Raw genomic sequence first — 14,760 nt, 5'->3', positions numbered from 1 at the left:
TGGGACTATAAAATTACTTTCAGCATTGTTTATCTGCCCAAGGTCTAGGAAGTTTGTTTGGGGTAGTTTTTTTCCCCCCGGGTTCACACTGCTTTTGCTGGAAACGAAATTTGCCTTGCCATTTATTGTTTTGATGGACAACTAAATAAACAAAAAAAAAAAACAGTTCATCTCCATTGCTATAAAAAGATTAAAGAAATGACAAAAACGTATACAAAAAAAAAAACAAATGCTGCTCGTATTGCTTACCTTCCACATAATTGCTCCTGATAAATCCGGTAACATTTATAGTTGCTTTGTCCAAATTCCTACAGTTATCCAATTCACAAGCTTTCCGTTTGTGGGGCACTTTTCAACCAAGCATCCAATAATACATTTGCGTTATGTGCCAACCAGATTAAATCCTCAAAATGGGATTTGCTTGTTCCACTAGGATTAGACTCCTTCAATTACCAACACTAACACGGATGCACTTCAAAAGTGGCATATTATCAGTAGCCATCACACTACACACTCAGCATCTCTTCGCTACACCTTGTACTTTGCATCACATGTAGGAGATTTTTTTTTCACACTGCTGAAGACCATTAACATAGGAAGAAAACATCACACGAATAAATATAACAATATACCTCAAAGAACGAAGTGCGGAAGTGATTGTTATTCAAATAAATATAAATCACCAGAACTAACACTCACTGCTACATTGTCACGCATACACACACACACACACACCCACACGCAAATACGAGTGAGAAAATTTCTCTGCAGACAAATTCAATTTCTGCCAGTATGTTTCCGGTTTGCACGGAAGTTTTCACCATCCTGAACGGAAGGACGCACTGTACCGAGCGATTTGCAGTCGGACGTTTTTGTTGTTTGTAGCTGTTGTCGTCGTATGCTTTATACTGTACAAACCGGTATGTCTATCTTGTTTGAAGCTGTGAACTAGATGCTGCTCTGTGTGTAATTTTTTATTTTTATTTTGCGATCGTTTTTGCTGCTTTGTTTCGTCCCACCCGACAGGCATGCGAAGCGAAATATAACACGAATGATCGAAAATGGTGCCTTTGAGCGGTGTTTGGTTGTTTGTCGTATGTAAAAGAAGCTAACGATGTTTCGCAATGTCTGTTTGGGAGGTTGGGATGAAAAAAGTGGGGTGCATGGGAGGTTGGGCATTTGGAGGTTGGGAGGTTGGGGTGCATGGTATTGTTTGGGAGGAAAAAAATAATCCATTGTAGCCTATCGAACAGGACAGCGCAATCGTACAACAATGGTCATGATGGATGGTTTATAGTGGCAGTTGGTTCGAGAAAATATCTTCAGGCATGTTGTTTCGATGCGGTGTGTTATTGCAACGCAAAGCGAAATGGCTGATGGTTTCAGGGGTGAAAAGAATATTTGATTTGACCCAACCTATCTTTTATATAATATGTTCTTTTACCGATTTTGAATAGTTCCCATTATTTAGGTAATGTTTTGTTGACCAAAAGTGTTACAAGTTAGAAAACTGTCTTAACACTTCATATTAATTTAATAAAATGTGATAAGAATTGTATATTGTTTTCCAATTTCCTAAAGTCATATTGTAAAGGAACATAAAACTATTACAAACAAACCAAAATTACAAAAAAAAACAAAGCTTCAATTTTGAAAGTAGCTAAAAACACGTAATAAAAATATGTTTTGTACAGAAAAGTAATGAAACAAACAAACTGATTTTTAGTTAATAGTATTATGTGATTAATCTTTGTTAAAAAAATCAAAACAAATTAATGATGACTTTAAAACTAAATGCTTTAAGCTTTCAGTACATTGCATTCAAATGTAGGTCTACAACCACCAGCAGCAAAAAAAAGGCTGCCCATCTGTTAAAACTCCGATATGTGAACGGCATACAGTCTTCCGAACCGTATGCTATGAATGGAAATAATATACCGATCGTCCTCATTGTTTGATAAATACACACCTACACACTCACACATACACTCTAACTTCCTTCTCTCCTCCTAGCGGTTATCCTGCACTACTAACGAACCATGCCTCGCTGCCACATGCCGTCAGCAGGATATCAGCGGTGATAAATGGACCTAGTATCATCTTCACATGCTTCCATACACACTGACTCATCTCGTCCCTCTTCCCCAAAAAGAGAACCATGTCCTGGTCGTACGTTCACTTCCCCCATAAAGTTCATTGTGCAGGAACAGACAGATCGATGCTTCGAACATTCACGCACTATTATGAACACACCTTCTTGCATTCAGCTCCCGGTCCCGTTCCACTAGCCACCATTTCGGTCACGTCACATTCTTCATTTGGCGTGTGCCATTTTCCCTTATCAATGCATGATTGTCACTTGCTTCACTGTTTGTTCTACTTGCTTTCTTTTCTGCAGCTCACTTGCGGCACACTTGCGCTAGTGATTTGCTTTTCCGTTGTGCACTTTTTGCTGGCTGGGAAGCTTTGGATGGTGTATGCAATCGATTCGGGATTGTTTACACTCCTTGCGACGGAACGGAATATCGACAGGACACATTCATTTGTGGCAATTGATTTTTAAGTTTTAGTTTCCCATTAAGTCGTTATTGTTATTGGATTGTTTTGCATTAAAAGCATTTTAGCGTTTAGATACTGTATGTATATGAGCATATCGTAACATTTTATATAACGGTTTGTTTTATTTACACATCCTACATATTATACTCCATTTTTCGATATTAAAGTTCAACAATAAAAAATGTCTTACAAACTATCAAAACAAAAACTTTTATCAATAAGTGTAGCAATTACTTACACTTAAGATTATTTTTATCATCATCATTCCAAATGCCTGCACAAAGTAAAGACTTTGAACTTTCCAGTGAGTGTGTAGCATTGCTTTCCCTATATTTATGCAGTACATAAATATTCAAAGCACAAGCAGGCAGCATAAGGTAAGAAACTGATGGATTATTCACCCCATCCCAATGCTCGGAGTGAGTGCGAACGATATTGCCCCTAACACGGCACAATTTTCATAAATCGATAGGAAATAAATTATTCTGCTTACAGAAGTCAACAAAGCTTACGAGAATTGTCGTTGTGGGAAACGATGCTAGAAGATTTACGTTGGCCTTTAATAGATGCAGATGTAATGCTTACGTACTAAAGACCAGATCGCCATTTTGCTCAGATCGATATAATCGATAGTAAAGCAAAAGCAATCAATCGACTTAAACATCATTCTAAAAATTCTTTTTCTTGTTCCGAAAGAAAGGCAAAGCGCGTTACTTTTGTTTGTATGCCAAAAAACCCACATGAAGGATCGTTTATTTTTAGTTAATTCATGTATATTATAACAATGGAAATTAATAATAAACTTTACTTAATTTAGAGAATGGCCTTTTTCCTAGTTAAATGTTCCTTTTGTTTGGTATAAACAATAAAATGTTTCAACAAAAAGCTTTTGTTTCCCTTTTTAGTTAAAGCAATACATATCGGGAGCATTTCTGATCCGTTCTAATATCGATTGAATATAATTCCCATTTGTTTTTTTGCTACTCTCGATTCTTCTCGTACAAAGCTTGTTATCAGTTGTTTCGGAGGAAAACGGTTTGTTCTTGTTCCAGTACATGTTATCAGCGTGGTGGAAAACTTTTTCACTGACACACACATACACACACTAGACATCACACATACAACAGTAATCCTCGTGTATCCTGCACCGCACATCCGTTCCGTCCGCTGTCTTCTATTGCCGGGCATGATTTGTCTGTTCACGGTACTCTCTCAATCTGCCCTCGGTCGTATGCAGGCTCTCTTCTTCTTGCTCGCAACTCGTACCGGGAACACGGCCTGTAAAAGCTTCACCATGATGGTATAGCTCGTTTAGAAAGGATACCCTTACTCCCCTTGGTCACCGTTCTCCAATTCCCCTGTCCCCCGAGTGTGCTGCTTTTCACGGTAAAGTTTTCTCACGTTTTGCCGAGTATTATCGCAACACAAAGTAGAATCCTGTTGCGTCAGTCAGTGGGTTTCAAAAATACAAAAAAAAACAAACGTGAAGGGCAGCAGGATAGGGGTCAGGTGTACGTTGTGAACCACCAACCGAAAACGACGACGGATGGTTGAGCTCATCATCAACTCTCTTTCGCCGAGGGTATTATTGTTTTTCTTCCGTTTTTTTTTTGTCAGCTGTAGTGCGGATGGGTCCGTCTCCCAGTTGACTTTTATCGGATTGCTCTATCCACCGCTAGTGGAGGATAGCGAGTGTCAGAGTGTATTTTTTGTTGCCTTTTTTTACGTTGTGAATCTTCCCTAAAACAAGCGCTACACATGCTACCATGGAATGTCACATACGCACGCACACACGTGCGCTTGGAACGATTTTTCTTCACGCAGAAAAGCCTTCTATTCTCCGGCCGAATTTTTCATCCGCTTCGCATAAGCTTTTCCGGTACGGTTGAGCATAAATTCGAATTTCGGCTCCGTTCCAGTATGGGACACACAATCAGCAAACGACGAGCAGCGATTATATGTTCCATTCTACATATTCTTTGTAGCATGTAGCAAGAACACACAAACACGAGAAACTAAAGTGTTTTTTTGTTTTGTTGTTTTATATTGTCTGTACAGAAACCTTTCAATTACTGATGATTGCTTGTGTCATGAGCTTTAGAACGTTGCATGAAGAAAGAAGTTCCAATGTACTGTATTTCGGGTTTTGATAAACCCTTTAAACAAGCATGGGGAACTAAAGTAAAACCTTTTTGCAGCTGGAAGGGTAAGCAAGGACAACAAAATAGCATTTGAGAACAAAATCTTTCTCCAAAAAACAAATTCCAATTTGATGAAATTGATTCTCTTTTTAAACCTTGTCTTTTAAGCCTATTCTTTTGCCTTTTTGATATTTCAACTTAACCATATAAACTCTTGCTTCTATATTAGCGTATTCCGTAAGCACAAAAGTTAGCTGAACACTCTTCTGAAGCCACCTGCAAAACAACCTTCTGTCGACTGCTGCGTAAAGGTGGCCAAACTCAATTAGAGAAAGTTTCGACAGAAATTGATTTTAATTACCATTTCATCAAGCACTTCATCACAACAATAGCTCACATTTACCGTGCCGTTTCACTCAAGCGCTTTAGTGCGATCTTCAATGTGCACGAGCATTCATTAACTATTTCACTGCCATTTTGTTGCCACTGTAGCAAACTGCCGCAATATATTGGGAACTATCTAATCTTTGACCAATCATTCTCACCAAATTTGAATCACTAGGAATGGGAAGAAAACTGTCCCCTTTTGGATCACACCCTTGCACAAAGGTTTTGCAAATCTCATATGCTAATTAATATCAATAATCATTGGACGACCTCGATTTTGGCCATGCCGCCCACGCGCTTCTAGTGGTTTCCTATGACCTTTTTCATCCTCCCCGAGCACATCCGGTTTTTCTCCGAGATCGACACGCAGATAATGCTTCCGCTCCCTCTCACGCATTCCTTTTGCTCTTAAGCTCTCACTTGCCCTATCCTCTCCAGTCCGCATTTCCTTTGCTTCCCTCCGGGTTGGATGCTGGGATGTTCCTTTTTTTTGGTGTATTCCGTCCACCGCCAATGGTTCCATCTTGTTCACGCACACACGCATACACCGAAGAAACCTTTCAGTTTTGGAGGCAAACCAATCTATCTATGCCCTCCGTTCTGGTACTGGTACCGGAGTTTCGTGAAGTTTTCGTAGGCCCAATGCTTATCATCAGGCCGTAAGGGTTACTTTTTTTCGGTTATACCGAACACCGCCAGTAGCACTTTACATTCGCACAAATTCACTTATATTCTAGTCTCGTGTATCGTGTGGTAGAACTTCGTACCCGCGAGCTAAAAGGTTGGTTTCAGGTCAGTAGTAGGCTGCCGAGGAGTTCTATCCAGATCAAGTTTTTGAAACGATCTTGCTAGCGGTTAGAAGGAAAAGTTCCCAATCCCTGTAGAATATCCCTAAATGTTCATGAAAATGGACCACGCAAGGTTAGCGAATATCCAATGAACGGCCGTTTGGTAGGAATTCCATTATGGTTGCCGAGATTCGTGGAGATAATTTGAAAACCTACATTCATACAGCCTTTTGACTTTCACTGACTATCAGAAACACACGCACACACAAACACACACGCGCATACACACCACGCACGCATACCTTTGCCGAACTCATCTACAGCACAGGTAAAGGTGCTGCCTCATTACACGACCAGGACAACGGAGGTCACACACAAAGCGGTTGGAAATATCTCTTCAACAGTTTTGCAAGTGCACCGAAAGGTATGCTTTTTCAACCACAAAAACGCACTCATCCATCTCCTGTGAAGACACGCTGCAAGCCACACATTGTAGACACTAACCATCCACACCGTCTCCACCGTCTCCTAATTCCACCTCCCGTCCCTTGTACGATTCTTTTCTACCTCGTCTCCACCTCCCCCCGGGGGGGACGTTCTATACGTCCCGGTTGCCGTCCGCGGCCCCTTCGCTCCACCGGTTACCACCACGCACAGGTGTGTGTGACACTGGAGGCGACCTGTCTGGAAGATGCGCAAAGCAAAGCTGCAGTCCTGCAGTTTGCAGTGTGTTCGAGCACGCGATAACCGATTCGGACGCGCGGTCCGTACGCGCCACAGTTTCCGACGGCACTGAGCCAAAGCCGATCGGGCGCGCTTTTGGCCCTGCGTTTGGTTCGGGCCTCCCACGGAAACCCCTCTGCACGGGTGCTGACGGTGCCTGTGCGCACGTGTGGATTTGTGTATGTGCGCGCACGTGTGCATCGCCTAGGTCGCCTGCCTGGTGCTCCGTGCTCCGAGAGCGTTTGCGGGAGAGCAGAAACGGGTCAGCGAAATGCTCCCTGTACGGAGAGCCATTTTGAGATGAACAATTTCATCATGGAACGTACCACTATGGGCTCGGAACATGTGTGACGGTTGCCATTTAGTAATCAAATTATCACAATCAATTTATATGCTGTCCTTATCATGATTTTTATTTTCATCACGTTGAAAGCTACCTGTCGATATTTTCTTATCGTAGGAATTTAAAAAAATGTTATTTTTTGTTATTTATTTGAAACTTGAATGAAACTACCGATCCGTCCGCTCAAGCTGCCATGCAAAACTAAATGAAAACCAAAAAAGGAAATAAATTCTGTCATCAATTTACCAATTCTTTCGTCTTATCGTGCATGAAATCTTAAAATGCACACTCCACGAGGAAAACCAGCAAGAAAGTTATGGTGACCTGGAATAGAGAAAAAAGCACGTTCGCCGGAGAGAGGCTATTTGCCTTCTGAAAAGTAGGTGAGAAAAAACCACCACAAGCGAGAGTTTCTAAACCCGATGGTGAGAAATTGGGTGAACACGTTTTTATCCCTCTTCTCCATGCGTGCAGGAACAGCATTTCAATTGTTGGTGAGATATCCTGTTGCTTGCGAAACGGTAGCCTGTACTTGTACCTGCACGATGGAGACGCCTGGTGCGAGTGGCAGGCCATTGTTGATATGCAAGGAATGCAGCGGGATGGGCTTTAAAGTGAAGTGGTCCATGAACCGACGGATTCAGCAAATGAAGTGTTAACGTTTCTCAATAGTTTTGCTATTGATGGTAGCGTTGCGTGTTAGTGTGTCTCGATTAAATGGTCATTTGCCACTCTTTAGGTCTGTTAACGATAGCAAAGCTATGGACAACGATGCATTGCAAATAATTAGAATAAAATTGAATATTTTTCTATTAAGAAATTGTTATTAGCTATTTTCAAAATATCTGGTTGTTAATGTTTTTGTTTATTTATTTGTTGTTGTAATTATTACGTTTATGTTTTTTTTAAATGTAACTTTTTCTCAAATTTGAAAAATTTTAGTTAACAATTGTTATTTTGTTCTATTGACAAACTTTACTAACAATACTGTTTTTATTTAAATAAACGCTTAAAAATGCAAAAAGTCTTTACAAGTATGTATTTTTTTAAGAAAATACGTTTTTTTGCAAATTGGAAAAATATTTCAAAAGTTCTGTCTACATTAAGTTGAAAATTTTCGATGATCTTTTTACAATAACCTCAAAACCTATAAATTGTTGTGTTTTAAATTTCTTATATCATAATTATAATTTATTTTGACATCGGTAATAAAAATAAATAAAAAAATATCATATCAACAATATTCTCTTATCTCACACTGTAATAAATGACTGATGAGATTATTTTCTGAGCAGTGTAAAAAATAAAGTATTTGTTTACAAACAAGCAATTTTGAATCATAAAGGTCTGAAAAATAATAAAGCTGCGAATGAGTTTCTATTGCTATTTGTATTTCCCAACCTAATCAAACACAATATCAACCAACACATATGGCCGCCGCCATGTATGCTAGCCATAAAGAATGCTAGCAGAAAAACACAACCATAAAACATATACTGTGGTGGTCTAATTTCGAGCGCTTTGCTAATTCCGTTTCGCTTCTAGACTTGTGCCTTGTGCTCCCTACGTCTTGTTATGCTACTTCAGTTGGTGGTTGGTAGGAATATACGCTCAGAAAACGTACCATACGCGTGGGAAACGTTGCTGAATCTATGGAAAAGCACCAGGTCCGAGGCAAGCGAACGGAACCACACGACCGGAAAAGACAATTTGAAGCGGAAATGTGCTGTGCGTCGTTTGGCTAGAGCGAATTTCTTTCACCTACATCTTCACCAAAGCAAAGCGCCTGACGGTATGCAATCGTTTTGCTAACGCTTGAAACAGTGCACAGCAACACACGGCATGGGTTCGTGTGCAAACAGTCATTGAGCTTTACGTGTGTGTGTGATTTTTTTTTTGCACAAAATGCTTGCATGTTCCACTGTAATGCAAATCCGTCGACTAGCTTGTTGCGCTGGACAGAGCGCCATTTCGTTTGGCAACCGTTAGTTGTGGTACATTCCAAGCTTTGCCTGTTTGCTGGTACATTAATGTGCTTTCGTTTCGCAGCTTTCCTTCATTTGTTCGATTTTGTTTTGTTTTCTCCACCTTCTATTTTACCTTTATTTTCATATTCCACAGGGCGCATGGAGATGTTGCCAACATCCTGCCGAATATTCTACCACAACCGCTCCCATTTCCCAGCCCGTGAATGCTTTTTCGCAGCAAAATAGTCGAAATTTTCTGCGGGCAGCACGGTGGTGAGGTTGAAAATTCGTTATGAATTTAAATTAGATTTTCTGCACCTTGACTGTAGCCGTGTAGTGTGTATGTCTAGCGCGTTAAATGTGTTGTAGGAGGAGCATGTTTGGCATCGTTGCGATACGTAGGAAGGCACTGCTGGTTAGCGGTTGCCGAATGCATATTAAAGTGAGGGCAGCCACGTTATTGTTTGCCAGGACACACCAACTGTGGCTAAATGTTGGCGTAAAGATGGTAGAAAGACGAAGGCAAGCATTTATGTGAAGTGTGCAGAGAGTGCAATGAAATGGGGCCATTTTTTGGTGTGTTGCAATTTGCACTTTCATTTATTGGAACGGTGCCCACGGAATGTGCAAGCTGTCGGATTAGTCAAGGATTATATGGGAATCAAAACAGCGGGAGAACGATGCAACAATTGAAAATAATGGATGCGAATTCATTTGCATCGTTGCCTTGAAAAAGGTTTAAAAAAATGCATGATGAGCAAATAAGCATTTGATTGTTTGGCTTTGCATATGTTTTAACTGCTATTTGTTTAGTTTCGATTGATTTTATTAATCGATTGCATACATTAATATAAATGTCATATGAATAATGTAGGGTGAGAGACTATGGAGTGATCTTCACAGTACAATGAATTTGTTCCGCTTTTAAATTAAATAAGGAAATATGGAAACTTTCGTCCAAATTGCCCCTTTTGGACCATGCGACACGTGCGTTCAGTCAGAGCATGGTCATCACTTTCACTAAAATACGATGTGTTTTGGTAACTATATTGCTAATACCCAAGCAGCTAATACTCATCGCAAAACCACTTTATTTGCTTGAGATGTAGAAATTCTTGGGGCTCACAGAAACTATGTTTTTATTACTCTAGTAAAATGACAACTACTTTAAAAGATACCCTATTGGTGACGCTTCAAAATGACAGTGTTGCCAGATTGCATTAAAGTTTTAAAAAAATAGTGGCGACGACTGATATATGTATAACTCGTTTATACTTGTAATGCTATTTACATACATACATTCTATTCCCGTTGCCTTCAAAGATATGTGGTTTCAAATTTTGTTCTGGAAAATGAAAAAAATCGAAAAACGAAATAAAACAAAAAGAAAGCTTCTTCTTAGTGTCTCTTCTTAACGAAACTTTGGATCTGTCGAATGTCCCATTTTTGAATGAGTTTTGACTTAGACATCACTTTGGTGTCCGGAAGTTTTTTGATCAATATTTTGCCCATTGCATTACATGATGATCTAACATACAAAGCTGATGGCGTGTAAGTTTATTTATATGTATGTAATTGTGTGTAGGCAAAGATAAATGGTATTGAATATTGCATAATAAAAGACGTAAAGATGTGGTCAGCCAAGTACCTATTTGTCAACAATCCTCGATTTTTTAATGTGCGATATGGTAATTAAGTGCCTTCTAGTTTTTAAAACCCGCATAGCAATGGCATTATTTCAAGCACCGCAAAGTGAAATAAATGTTCTGAAGTTAGATTCAGATCTCTCTGAGCAGAATCATTATTCATTGAAATGAGTTATTATTCATTAAAGTGAATAATTGAACATAGCTTTTTTATTCTGTCTTTCCTTTTAAAATGATGAAACATGTTTAGCATCGACAATCATTTGAAAGAATTTGGTTTATTGGTTCAGAAAATATTTGCAAAATATATGTTGAAGAAGATTAATAATCCTATGATCTGCAAGAACTGGGAATTGAATGTCCCATGCTGGCGATTAGCAGAACAAAGACCGTAGTTTAATTGACACAGAAAACCAGTAAGCCAACACTCTCTATTGAATCCAGTATTTATTTCTGATCTTAAAGGATAAAACACACTGAAAACCGTCCACTTTTCGCGTTAAGAGGCACCAGTTGCTTTGCGCTTGGCACACGGAATGTATCTAACGAAGAAGAAACCAAAAAGTCTACAAAGCGCAACAGGACCAGCTCGTAAGCAAAAACCGTCTCCTCCAGAGACTTGACGTGTCTCGATGCCGATGGGACTCTACTTGGTAAGCTGAAAACATCCACTGAATAGCAAATAACCGTCGCTGCGGAACTTGTTGGATGGAAGAAAAATGAGCTTACGAACGTTACGATGAACGTGTCGGATGGCAGCAGTGTGAGGGAGGATGGTTCTCACGTCACGTCCGCCCAGAACAGCATATTTACCGAATAAATCCGGCGACTTTCGTGCCCTGGGATCGCCAACCATGGCGGGAGTGAAAGTGCATTCCACGCTGTGTGCACTGCCACTGTTTACTATTTCCGGGCTAATGTCAGTGTGCTGACGTTGTCCTCGCCATGTTTTTTTTCTCTCTCGCCCGCAGAATATGCTTGGAATGTTCGGTAACAGTAAGTTTGCCCTTTTTCCAGCATTCATCCTACCACTTGCGTGTCGGTGAGGGTATTCGAAGCGTGGGTGGTACAAGAGACAGTACACTGCATCGTCGTTTGCCCACTAGTTGCATCGTTCGATAGCCGCACTACGAAAGAGACTCGCGCTAATGCTGATGATAATGGGAAGTAAGGAGCGTCACTAGCTTTCTTCCATCGGGAGCCGAAACACCGGTACTCCACTACCGAGAGTTTGCAACCAATTCTTGCTTGTTGCGGCTGCGTTTCATCTGTTTGATCATGCACGTTCCTGCGGGTTCGTGTGGCGGAAGTGAAACTCATCCGGAAACTGTGCATTTGTTACTCCGCCTGTCCACGTTGTACGGTGCGGAATGGAACAACGTTGCAAGAATGAAGAAAATATAGAAAACAAGGATTTTGTCGCATCAGGAGAAAGCAAAGTTATGCGGGAAGTTTGAAAGTTTGGCGTTTGTTTGCGTATTGTAAAATTTTTCATAACAAAAATCAATATTTATTTTAGACAGAGAGGAATGGAAACACTATTTTGTTTCGTTTAGTATGTTCTCTAGAACTGTTAAAGAGAAGACAAAATAAAAGCATTTTTAATAATAAACTATTGTATTTTTGTATTATTAATTTCTAATGATAGGATGTAAACATAGCTTCAAAAATTCAAACATAAATTGAAAAAGAATATTCTCACTTGTCCGGGCGATTCAGCGGAATGTTTAAAACTTAATTGCAACTCATTTGGGTGAGATGATAAGTGATGATGATTCAATTATACACAATCACAAGCAAATGAGTGCGACGGGGATGTGTGATAGGGGTGGAGTGTTGTAGTATACCGTTGAGAAAGCAATTTTGAATCAATTGAAAATGTCACTCGGGTCAATTGATGACACGTCGTGTTTTATTTGTGACCCATATTAATTCAATTAAAATCTCCACACCAGCAAGACTAAATGGCGCATTGTTGCGGTCAGGCATGATGTTGTTAGTGCTTCAGGCGCTGTGTCGTATGTTTCGAAATGTTGCTTTACTACTACTAAGAGATGCAGGTAAATGTGGCTGGTGTAAAGCATTAGGTAATTAGACACATGATAAACAGATTTATCTTGCGTATCACCTTTCTTGTGGTTTGGTGTCTGTTTGCTTCTTGTCATACAGTGGGTCATATGATAGAGCGAGCAGCTAAAATTTTGCTTTATGGCGTCGCACTCGTTGTACTTATGATGATGGGTTTTACTGTAATACATGCTTTGAGTTGCTTACATATTTATAATAAGTGACATTCAACATGTGGAGCAGTCTATTTGCTACACGCACAAGAACAATCGTTTCGATACAGATAATTGAAAAATTGACTAGTAATTTGATGCATCACAGAGCACATAACTAAGGTTCCCTCTTTTAGTAATTTTATCTACTACTCTATAGTGAACTGAAACACGACATGGCCCATGGTGAGGTTATATAATTCTTCTAGTAATAATAGCTATTATAAACGCACCAACACGCTTGATTGTTATTGTTATTCGTGTGTTCATTTCAATACGCATATGCACATCGGAGATTGTCCTTCAAATTGCGGTGGTTAATAACCTACGGCACAAGTGAAGCGATCGGCAAACGTTCTTACTCATTAGTATGCATGCTCTCGGTATGTAACCTTCTCACACGAGTTATGTTGCACCGAGTCCATACCAGCCCACGCCATTTGAAATGCATTTTAAATGAGTTTTTTTTCTCTTGGAAAGAAAACCTCGAACGAATTGTTTCATACCGTAGCTACCTATTCACCTTAGCAATTCGATTTGGGTTTGCATTGTTAAAATACTGCAGATGTTTTGCTTTTTTGCATACGTATTGAGAGAGAAGCATAAGAAACAATAAATTGGTTACCTCGATTCTAATTGTGTGAAGAATAAGTAATTTCTTTTTTTTGCTAAATGATCCACGTTCCAATTAGAACGATAGCTTCTAATAGCAAATAGATTCAGCACCTGTGGCTTAAACATTCAAACTCTTGGTCAAAAGTGGTTGATGTACCGTCGCAGCACTTCACATCCACTCAGGTTTGCAATTAATGCTGCATTTATTACGATTTCTTTCAGCTCCGTTCGACCGTGGTCAAATCTAACCTTTGGCGATTTGATTGAGTGGAATGCAATGCTATTTGGAGGTTAGGTTTTTACGATTGTTATTTTTCGTATCGTTGAGATTTTGATGAATTTAGAAATTAAAATTAAGAAAGATATTCTTAAGATATTCCAGGTTACGGAAAAAAACCCTATCTCTTTGTTTGGAAATTAAATTGCATCTTTTTCAATAGTAAATTTTACATCGCTTAGTAGGTATGTATTTTTATTTCAAATTAGCCACTCATTTCCAATTTTGGAAAAATAATAATACAAAACTCATATCGAACCATATTTACGAACGAAGAAGTTGAACCATTCCAGCCGGTACAGATACGCAGCAGGATGAAAAACAATAAACTTACCAAACGCACAACAATGTACCGCTTTTTGCAAGATGAAAAAGTGGAATTTTTCCTTAAAATACGCTAGCATTTGTAAACATTTGCCAACGACAGTGTGCCGGTATGATTATTTCATGGCAAAACAGCTTCAACGAACTGATAATTGATGGTTACCGCGCTGCCATGCGGTTTGCCAAATGAACACCATGCCAGCTGTTGCATGAACCGGACCCGTTCGTCGCTGGTGGGGATGCGATCGTTTGCGTTCGTAGATCGTGCTGTCGACGGCGTTGAGCTCGATCTACAGCGCTGCGTAAGACGCGAAAGGCTTCCGTTTTCTTCAATCGGCTGGTAACCTTTCACGGTTCAACTGGCGCTGTTGAATATATTTTTTCTCCACAAAGGTGTCTCCGAGGTGAGACACCGGTTGGCAGCTCAAATAACTTTATGTTCAAGTCTGTCTGTTTTGTAATTGCTAATTGCTGTTTGTCGTTTAATAGCAGTTTCGATTCAAACGTTAAATAATTGCACTGACATAAGTTACTTTTGCATTTCATAATTCGCTTTCCACGAAGGTCTTTCGTTTGTACTTTACTGTTTCTGTTGATTCTAGAATTTAGAAGTATTGTATTACATGACAATATTTTAAAATTTGTCCAGCTGATAACTTTAAATCGACATTGACCTTATTTTGGTAAATGATATCAGGTTACGGATAAAAA

At 39.6% G+C, this 14,760-nt stretch overlaps 1 protein-coding gene across 5 annotated transcripts in view; it reads right to left on the bottom strand.

Moving 5' to 3' along the window:
• Positions 1-6,663, bottom strand: part of LOC125768827 (uncharacterized) — a 109,382-nt gene extending 102,719 nt beyond the window's left edge. For 4 of the 5 annotated variants that reach the window (XM_049437000.1, XM_049437003.1, XM_049437001.1 and 1 more), the window contains exon 1: positions 250-1,584. The gene's annotated coding sequence lies outside the window, so the exon portion shown is untranslated. Of the gene's footprint in view, positions 1-249; positions 1,585-6,442 lie in introns of those variants that run through there. The other variant, XM_049436999.1, reaches the window with a different exon arrangement.
• Between the last annotated feature and the right edge of the window lie 8,097 nt (positions 6,664-14,760).

Source organism: Anopheles funestus, chromosome 3RL (assembly GCF_943734845.2).
Source record: "Anopheles funestus chromosome 3RL, idAnoFuneDA-416_04, whole genome shotgun sequence".
NCBI lineage: Eukaryota > Metazoa > Arthropoda > Insecta > Diptera > Culicidae > Anopheles > Anopheles funestus.
This window is presented reverse-complemented; position numbering and strand designations above follow the sequence as displayed.